This window comes from Rhea pennata, chromosome 11 (assembly GCF_028389875.1).
Source record: "Rhea pennata isolate bPtePen1 chromosome 11, bPtePen1.pri, whole genome shotgun sequence".
NCBI classification, from domain to species: domain Eukaryota; kingdom Metazoa; phylum Chordata; class Aves; order Rheiformes; family Rheidae; genus Rhea; species Rhea pennata.
The window spans coordinates 1,246,707-1,256,729 of NC_084673.1; positions in this window are offsets into that span (position 1 = coordinate 1,246,707).

The following is a 10,023-nucleotide window of genomic DNA, read 5'->3' on the forward strand; positions in this document are numbered from 1 at the left end:
GGACATAAGCCAACCACTAACCTATGGGGTTAAGATAAAACAGTCCTTAAGGGCTTCCCATAATACTTCCTTTAAGTGCTTTTTAATACTTACTGCTTATTGCTGACAGAGAGAGGAGGCTGTCGCAGGCAGGAGCCTGGAGTGAGAGCAGAGTTGGGACTGGCCCAGCCCAGAAGAGCAGCTCCTGCGCTGCAGTGCAAATGTGCCATATCACGTGCGACCGCACGCTGCCTGCGGCCCCACAAGCAGCGTCTGCACCCTGCTCTCTGCTTCTAGCCCTCGACACCAACTACCTCTTCCCTTTCTCCTATTGGGTATTATCTTACGGTTTCTCTGAATTACGGGTAGAGACCTGAAGTCTGAGACACTGTGCATGCATGTGGGAATCCAGCAGGGGTAAAATCCCTTGTCTTTTAGGGCAGAAGTTATGATGGGAAGAGAAGGCTGTTTGGAAAATCCAGCCTCGGTCTGACTCATTATGAATTGTTGCTTGTAATCCGCGTTTCATTCTAGTTCTGAATACAGATGTCCTCAAGCAGGTGTTGTGTAATTGGTTACATGATATTGCTTCTGCTCCTTTACTGGGGAACTGGAGCATCATAAAACAGATGAATATTGAACAGGAGATAATGCACTTCCTCCTGCAAGTGTTCAGGATGGAAAATCCTGTAGCCTAAAGTTCATAAAAGTGCAGGAACTTCAGTGTGTTTCCTCCCAGGCCAGTTGCCTACACGCTCCTGAGAGCCGGGCAGTGACAGTTCCCGTGACTCTCTTGTCCTGACATTAGCCATCCAAAGATGCTGCAGTCCTTGCAGCCCTTCTGCTGGTGGTAACGAGGAGGGGAGTTCAATCTGTGCCTGCAGCTGCTCCCCTGTTGTTTCCCATCTCCTTGTCCCCTGCTGACCAAGCAACTGGGACCTGTGTCCCCCCCTCACCTGCACTGGAGTTTGGAGTTTATTAAGTCATGTATTATGGGCTGGTTTGTAACAAATCACTAGAGAGAGAAAACTTAAGAGATTTCAATGGCTTGGACCAAGCAGCAAAACCAGGTTATTTATATTTTATAATGTGAAATCTATGCTTGCTCTACAAGGGCTTGGAAGTTAGATGTCTTTCAAACTCCTGAACAGCAAAATAAAACCTGAAGGGAAACACTGCTAGGGTGTATTTCCATCATTAAAAACACTTCTTTCTAAACCCTTCTCTCTATTTGCCTTTGCCTCTGCCCTCCTCTCTCTTCCCCTCCCTCTCCCTCTCCTTTCTTTCGCTCTCTAGCTGGGAACACCCCCAGCCAGCACGGTTCCCCTTTCTGTTGTGCACAGTCCAATGCTCATGGTGGATGCACAAGGTGTATACAGAGGAACTGTTCTTGTGGTGAGGTTTTTGTTTGTTTGTTTTTGTGAGTACTTCCTTGTCAGCTAGTGTCACTGGCAAACTCTGAGGAGTACAGCACAAACAGGAAGTTTCTTCTCTGTTACATTGCGGGGGTGTGTAATTACCTGGTTATTCCCTGTACACTGAACTGGGGCCCAGCCTGCCTGTGCTCTGCTTTCTAGACATCTCTGTGCATGTCCCCCCTGCTGGCCTCACCACCACTCCTAGCACAGGGGACATGATGTGGCAGGATGAGGCTCCAGAGCCTGGAGCTGCTCAAAGTGCTGGTGTTGCAAGTGGCAGCTAGGTCTGCCCAGCCGTGGTGACAGACAGCAAGTCTCTGGGTGCCACACACACCACCAGCTCAAGGTCCCTGGATGCTCCACACAAACATCCTGTGAACATGGAAGCCGTTAGCTGCAGGCTCCCCTTCCTGTGGTTGGGATGGCTGAGATCACACTGAACGGTGAGTGCTTTCAGGATGCATCTTCGTAGCTGAAAATCACTTACGGGGTGAAAGATCAGTGGTGTTTCTTTGTTTGCACTTGGAAAAGACAAACGTTTTAACAGACAGTTGCTTTCCCTTTAAGTTTCACTGAGAGCTCATCCAGGCTGGTATCTTTAACTCGAGAGCTAGGGGAAAAAAAGGAAAAAAAAAAAAAAAAGAAAAAGAAAAAAGAAAAACCAGGGCAGACCAGAACGTACTCCTGGGGATGAGAAGAGCTGGAATCTGGAGCTGGTCCGTCGAGGGCTGTGAAGCTGGGACGGGAAGGATGTGAAGGGAAGCGAGTGGAGAAGCCGGGATGGTTCAGATCAGACAGAGCGGAGCTGCTGCCTCCGTCCGGCGCCAGCGCCCGGTCCGTCCTCGGCCGCGCTCTGGAAAGGGAGCAAAGGAGGCGCGGGAGCCGGGCAGGGCCCGCGGGGGAGCCCTGGGGACGCGCCCCACGGCTCCCGGCTCCCGCCAGGGCCCGGGGGAGCCGCGGCGAGCGCGGCCGGGGCTGCGCCGCGCCGCGCCGGGCCGGGCCGGGCCGGGCCGGGCCGGGCCGGGCCGGGCGCGCGGGGCCGCGGCGGAGGCGCCGCGCTCGGCGCGGAGCTGCCGCTAGGTGTAGATCGCGCCTAAGGAGAGCGGGTGTGCGGAGAGCCCCGCCGGCGTCCGGGGACGGGGAGGGGGCGGGACGGGAGGGGAGGAAGGAGAGACACCGTGGGTCTTTATACAGCGATCATGCGGGGACTTTATTTCACCCGAGATAAAACACACGCGGGACAGACCTCCACCTAGCAGTCTTCCTAAGGGTTTTCCTGCCTGAGCTGACCCTCGGCTGCCAGAGGCAACACAGCAGAGTGGGGAACAAGCCACTTTGCTGCCGTGTGGGCTGTGAAAGCAGCAGTGGGAGTAGGAGCCAGCTGGGAGCCCCCAGTGAGCTGGAGCGGCGGTCCCTGTGCCCGAGGAACCGTTGGGCAAGGCAGGGCTGCTGCATCCGGGGAAGCTGGTGGCAGAGAACTGCTCTGGTCACCGAGGATGCCTGCCTGCCCCAATGTATCTTCTCGGTGGTATGGAAAGGTGGAAGGTGGGGAGGTGCATGTGGAGCTGCAGGACTATGGGGACTTCACCTCAGGGGGCTGTCTCTCAGCCAGTCCAGGATGACACAGCAGCTGGAGGCATAATCCCATCACCTGTGAAGTGTAAGAGCTATGTGTGCTCACCTCCCCATGGTCTGGGCCTAGCAGCGAGGCCACGCTCACTAGTGGTGCCCTGCACCTCCAGCTGGCCCACGCTAGCCAGTGCCCCAGGCCTAGCTTGCTCCTCTCAACCCAGCACCCCTCCACCCTTCCCCTGGTACAAAGACAGAAAGAGGGAAATTCATTTACCCAACGTTGTGCCAAAATTCATGTTTCAGAAGGCTCTCTTTAAATACACTTATCAAAGAAATCATAGCATGAGTGAAAGATTTCCCCCTTTCACCCCCTGATTTCCTTATAATACTGGTCTCAGTAGGAAGAAGGGGCAGGAAAGAGGAGAAGAGAAGCAGCAGGAACGCCTGGGATGGCTGGGGTTTTGGAAACCCAGCCTGTCTGACGTGTCTCCTTGCTGTCCCATGGAAGCAGGGATGGGGGAGAATGGACTTTTACTAGGGAACATGTAACCAGACTAAAGCATTTTGCATGGGTCATCTCTCAAGTAGTTCCCTCAACCTTAGCAACTGAGTCATCAGTAGATGACAAAAATCAGGCCTGTCTTAGAGATGAAGACACAGAGGCAGTGAGCAGGGCAGTGGGTTGGCCCAAGGCAGTCTGGTCTGTGCTGATGTACGATGTCCCCAGGGCGAGCAGGATGAGGATGGTTCGGGAGGCACTCCAAACACGTGAGGGCAGTGCTCCTTGCTTTCTCCCTTAAGACTCAGGTCAAAATTGCGAGGAGAGCTCAGCACTAGCGCTAGCTCAGTGAAACACAGGAGCCTTTCCAAACTGACTCCTGCTCAGCACTCAGGCCGCTAACATGATGGAGAGGTTGCAGCAGAGAGGAAGGGCAGCTGGAAGGTTGCTCATGAACCTCTGGGCCGGAGAAGCACTGACAGGCAGGACAGCCCAGCTTTGACAGCTCTCAATACTGAAAAGGTGGCTCCACTCTGATTTCCACCACTGTGTGTGTGTCACTCACCTAGACCAGCCATCCCCAGGAACTCTTTCATGCCCCACTGAAATGCAGCCACCTCTGGGGTGGAAGGTGGCAGCTATTGCACAGCTGCTGTACAATTTAAGACAGGAAGTGAAAAAAATAACAGAGCCAATGGAAATCAAAGTGAGTGAATTGTGAAATGACCCGGGCTGGCATTCAACCAGGATTCAAGACAAAGCTGTGCTCCAGAAGGATGTTTCTGGGTCAACAACTCTGGCATCTGCAGTTCAAATTTCGTTTACACTTTTCAAAACAGGTAAAGGAGGAATGAGGGATTTGGTCCTGCACGGGGCTGGCTGGGGGCCTGCACACAGGGACATAGCACACCTCCAACGCTGCTGGAGCCCAGAAGCAGTGCAAAGGGAAGCTGACAGGGTATTAAATGACTCTCAAGTCAGGTTTGTTTAGAACTTTTCAATTTCAAGGAATATATATATATTTTGGGGAAAGGGTTGAATTTCAGTTCAAAACCCATTAATAAATGTCTCCTTGGTTCTTACGCTGAGCTGATTTGATTTGCAGAATGTATACAGAAGAATAGCTAGAAGGCCCCACAAAAAAATGCTCTCATGGACGCCTCACAGCCAGCCTGTGCAAGCGCAGCGGCTGGCCTGCCCAGTGCTCGTAGGCTAGTGGCGGGGAGGGCGTTTTCCCGTCTCAGGCCAGAGGCCAACACTGCCGAGAGCCCAGGTGCCAGGCGCGTGCTCAGCTCCCGCAGCTGCACGGCGGGCTTGCCCCGGCAGCTGCCTCCGCTGCAACGCTCCCGGGGTTACCACGCGCTGGCAAAGAGGAGGCTGCACCAGTGGAGCCCTGTTTTTGCCAAGTTAGGCCCTGCGAGGAAGGGACTGGGCATTGTTCTGGCATGTGGAGCTCACAAAGGCAGTGGATACAAAGCGAGGAGGGAAAGAAGATATCGTTAAGATGCAGGACTCTCTGTTGCTTGTAGGCAACAACTATGGGACACAAAAATCCCTGAAAACATAGGGTAAAAGCCTTGAACGTGGGTCTCGTGGCTCCAAGTGAATGTCCTTCATCAGCAGATTACTGGCACTTCTGTCCTGGAGCAGAATCAGACTCATTGCTCACAGAAAGCCTCACAGCAGATTGGGTTCAGCCTCACAGAGAACAAAAGGGTTTTTGAAAGCCCAGAGTGGCACTGCTGGAAAGCATTTCCAGTTCCCACCTCCTCTGGGACAGACAAGGTGGAGAGGGGACCTATGGGAGGTGTTTTTCTCTGCACATTGGCCTGGTGCATACCCAGAAGCAGGGCAGGAGCCGGTAATGTCCAACCTCCACCACTCTCCTGTCCCTGCCTCTCAGCAGCTCCCTGTGGCCAGCCAGGATCCCCGTGGCTCCCTGCAGGCTGTTAGCTCAGTGCTGCAGATCACAAAGAGGGGCTAGTTCCTTCCAAAGTGCACCCTGATCCTATCAAGCTGAGGTCCCTGCTACATAGCCACTATCACTGCAATGCCAATCTTCTTCCAGTCCCGGGGTCTGGTTCATCTTCTCCATCTCCCAAAGTCTCAGGGAGCTGGTTGCAGATCACTATGATCTATGGCACTTGTGACACAAGTTTAATGGCCTCAGCCTAAGTCGTAATGTCCCTGCCCCATGTTGGGCAGGGACATGGGGCTGAAGGGTGGCAGGAGCCCTGTCAGTCTCATGCCTTGGCAGAGCTCTCTGCTCTCTGGGATGGAGGCACCAGGCTCCTGAGCGAGAGCGGCTCTGGGCTGGGGTGTGTGAAGGCAGTTGCCACTGCAGTTCGGAGCAAGATTCACCAGCACAGCAGGCAAGAAGAGGCCTGGAGAGCCAGGATGAAGCTGCACTGCATCTTGCTCTTGGAGGACAGCATTTGGAGAGGAGGGGAAAAGCTGCAAGTCCAGCTCTCACAGTGCTGGCAGCCTGCCTGTCCAGCACACACTTAGCAGCTGGCAGGAGGGAAGTGGGATAGGGTGGGACTGGAGCACCTTGCAGGTCCTGAGCGGCCCCAGGACAGCACAATCTGTGCTAGCGCAGGCTTTGCAGTGGCTTACAAAGAGAAACAGTGATGCAAATGGAGCCTAACTGTCTGAGACGGAGGCAGAGGAAGTCTTTCCAGTTCTACCATCCCATTCTGCTCCACTGGACCAGCCCAAGTGTTCTCCTATCATGATGCCGCTGGAAGAGGCCAGACCCCTGTGAGCTGAGGACCCACTGTTTCCCTGTGTGGATGTCTCTGTTTTGCAAAAGAGAAATGAGGATGATTCTGCCCTCCTCAAATGGGACCCAGCAGCCCCTGTGAAGTAAGAAGCATCTGCTCTCCCTATGGTCATGCATAAAAGCGATTTGCAAAGTTAGCTTAGCTTTTAAGTCAATTCATCAGCAGAGCTGCAGGGTTAGGAAAAGAAAATCTCAAGGAAATAAGCAGATGGGTGATGAACAGCCAGCAAAACAAAATCACCATAGTGCTTTGTCTTGCTTTGCTGGAGCAGCTGATAAGCTCATGGAGCATTGCAAACACTGGGGGACAAATCCTGCTCCCTCTGCCGTGAATAGGACAGGACTTGGCCCCAGGGAGCAGGTTTCCCCAGCTCACCCTCCACGAGGTGGGTGTGCATCTGCACACCCTGTTGCAGACGCAGAGCACTGTGTTTTGGCAGGAACCTAGCTGCAGTGAAGAGCCCATTGGCTCCCGGCTCATAATGTAAGGGAGTTAGAAGTGGTTTTAAGGGTCTAAAGGGAAAGAAAGGAAGAAAGAAAAAAGGAGGTGAATGTAAGAGCTTGGGAGTTTCTGAAGTAGCAACAACACCCCATGATCAATGCTAGGAGCAGGTGGGACAACAGTTGTGTCACTCATCACAGCGTGGTGACACTGCTGTCAGCAGACAGATAAGCAGCTCTTCCTTGTGTGACTGATATTCCAGCATGTGCTTCTGGCCCGAATCCCTTCCCACAATGCTGGCTGCGATGGCGGGAGGCAGGAGAGCTGGGGTGTGAGAAACTCACAGGAGAAGGGGCTGCGGCAGAGCCAGGATGGGAACGGAAGAGCTGCACCATGCCATGTGCTCTGCTACACTTCCCACCCAAAGGCCTTTTCAGGTGCAAATGGCAGGTTCTCCCACAGAGCAAAGCCAGTCCTGTTATCTCTGTTTTATGAATAAATGGAGACACAGACGGGGGTGAAGAGAATTGTTCCAGCTTGTAAGAGGCACAGAAGGCCGTACAACGCCAGAGGACCATGTTTCCCCAGGGAACAGTCTTCAGAAGCTGTTGCTGTGCTTCCCTCTCCAGCAGAGTCCTTGGGCCTGGCCTTGCCACCACTCGAGCCCTCACTCCAGCAGACATCTGTGCCCAGACCCTGGAGCATGTGGCTTGGAGCAGGCCTTGTTTTAAGATGTGCCGACAAGCAGCTTTGCAGAGCCCAGTTTGCCAGACACGGGTGGGTGTGAATGCCACAGAGAAAGGGGGGAGGCAAAGAGTCCCTGTTCACCGTGAGACCTGGCGCTCTTCAGCCACCGCAGTGCAAACCATGTAAAACGGGAGTTTCCAGGGCAAAGGGAGAGGGAGGGGGGGTGAAGCAGGGAGAGCAGCTCTTCCTGCGCCCACTGCTTACTGCAGAAATTGTCCTGAGGACAGGAACTGAGAGAACTGGTAGAGAGTCAAGAGAGCAGCTGAGAAAACACATTAATGCAACATAAAGAATGTCTTTGCTTCCCAATGATCTTTTTTATTACTATTATTTATTCATTTATATGCTGCTGCTTTTCTTTCTCTCTCTCTCTCTCTTTTTTCTCCTACTAGGCCTTTCAATGCTTCATACCACCCTCTCTACCCCTGGAGACTGCATTTAAATACTGTCTGATCTTCAGGCAAAAACCAAAGGGATCGTTGGTAGAAGAGTGCAGGCAAGACTATCAGCATGCCTGACACACGCTGTAACTCAGTGAGCAGCGCAATGCCACAGCCGCTTGCTGAATCCGGCCACAACTCCTCCATCATCCAAATATTTAGATTCTGAAAAGGCTAAGATAGAAACACCAAGAAAAATAAATATTTTACAAACACAGTAACTGAAAACCTAAACAAGAACCTGCTGCTTCTCTCTGCCCAGTGCATGCTACTGAATTAGAGAGAGCTGTGCATATATTTCACAGCTGTGGCACTGACACTTTATTTCCTTACAAAGGAATGCTATGCAGCTACAGCATAACATCAGGCAACTTTTATGTAGTTTGGAGAATGAAACAAACTTATCTTGGGATGCTGGACAGCTCGTGGGCTGGTAACCTCATGCTATTCCCTGCAGTGCTGCCTTGGGTCGGCTCAGGAGCTCCATGCCCAAAGCTGAGCAAAACCTTTCCAACCTCTGCACCACTGGCAAGTGAGTGGGAAGCCCTGACTTGGCAAAGCTGTGGGTCAAAAGCAGCATGAATTAATGTGGTAGTGCTCGATATGGTAGTACGTGGTGTGGAGGCGCCGGGGCAGCGTGGAGTCCAGCACATCAGCAGGAGAGAGAGGACCTCAGAGTCCTGAGAGAGTTTGACTAGGGGATCTTGCAAGGCTTCTGGGTGCCTTTTCATGCCTTGCTTTAAAATGCACCAAGCCGAGGGCCTCTCTTCACCCTTCTGCTCCCTGGACCTTATCCAAAAGCTGACAAAACAGCTCCTGCATGAGGTCAAACTGCGTTGGGCTGCCCCAGTAAAACCAATGAGGTCCCTGCAGGACCCAGACTCCAGGCAGAGGGCAATTTCTGCTGTTGGCTTGGGCTTCAAGAGGCAGCAGACTTGGTGCCATTTCGCATACGCTGGCATCTCCTGTAGGGTCTGGCGAAGACAGCACAACCCTGTGTCTCAGACTCGCGTATTTGCGTGTGCCATCCTTGCATGACCTGTCATCTTACACATCCTTCAAATTCTATAGTCTTTCTACTTAAATATTACTAGTGCTTGTCATCTCTGCTTTGAGACAGTCTATATGCTATTCACTGACATTATATAACTGCCACCAACGATGGTCATTCCCCTCTCCTTTGGAAGTCACCAGTCTCTTTTGGTAGGCAGTGCTTTCGGCTCCTATTTGTGGTCTCTCAAGAACAAAAGAGCTCTTGTTCCTTTGACTTGTTATTTAGCAATCACTTCTAACCATGGTAGATGCTCACAGTGACGTTTCTCTCCAGGAAAGAACCAGGAGGGCATCTAGCCCCAAAGAGAAGAATAAGAAGCAACAGTGAATTGTGCTGTGGGTGGTTGCTTGGGTCACCAAAGGACCTACTACAAATATATCCTGCGCATGGCCTCACTCCTCCTTGTATGCTGCCTCTCACTGATGAGAGATATAGCATGCCTGTGTGCTTTCTGGCTACTGTGCGCCTTTCCAGGGAGTTTTGATGCTGGTAGGATGTTTCCCCACTCGGGGTGTTTTCTGAGCTCATTTTTCGTGCTGTTGCTCAGAGATTGTTCAGTGCCCAAGGCGCCTGCAGCAGCTTGGCATTTTCCTCTGCAGCTCCAGCTGGGTGGTCATGAGAATCACACGCATTTCACTGCATCCTGCCCAAATGCTGAGTCCAGAAAGCTGAGCCCTTAAAGGCATGATTTCCTACACTACAGTAACTCCCTGACACTTACTTTTCTCTGTCCCATATGCACATTGAAGTGTGGCATACGAACTAGAGGATGCTTCCTACGAATAGATCATGTACTACACGCAGACCTTGTTTCCAGACCTCTCTCATGGCTCTTGGGCAGCTTGCAAAGAGCAGTCACCACCATACAACTCTCCCAGTTCACACCAAATGGCTCACTTTGCAGACTGGCAAAGGAGCAAATCACCTCAAGGTGTTTATTGGCCTCTCTGTCCTAGACACAGGATGGGATCTACCCTGACAATCCTTACCCTGTCCTCTTCAGAGCTGTCTGAGAGCTTTCCATCAGAGCGTTAAGTGTCTGGACTAACATCTGCCTCGTGTTGTTTGTTCTCCTGTTCTCTCCTCAGGG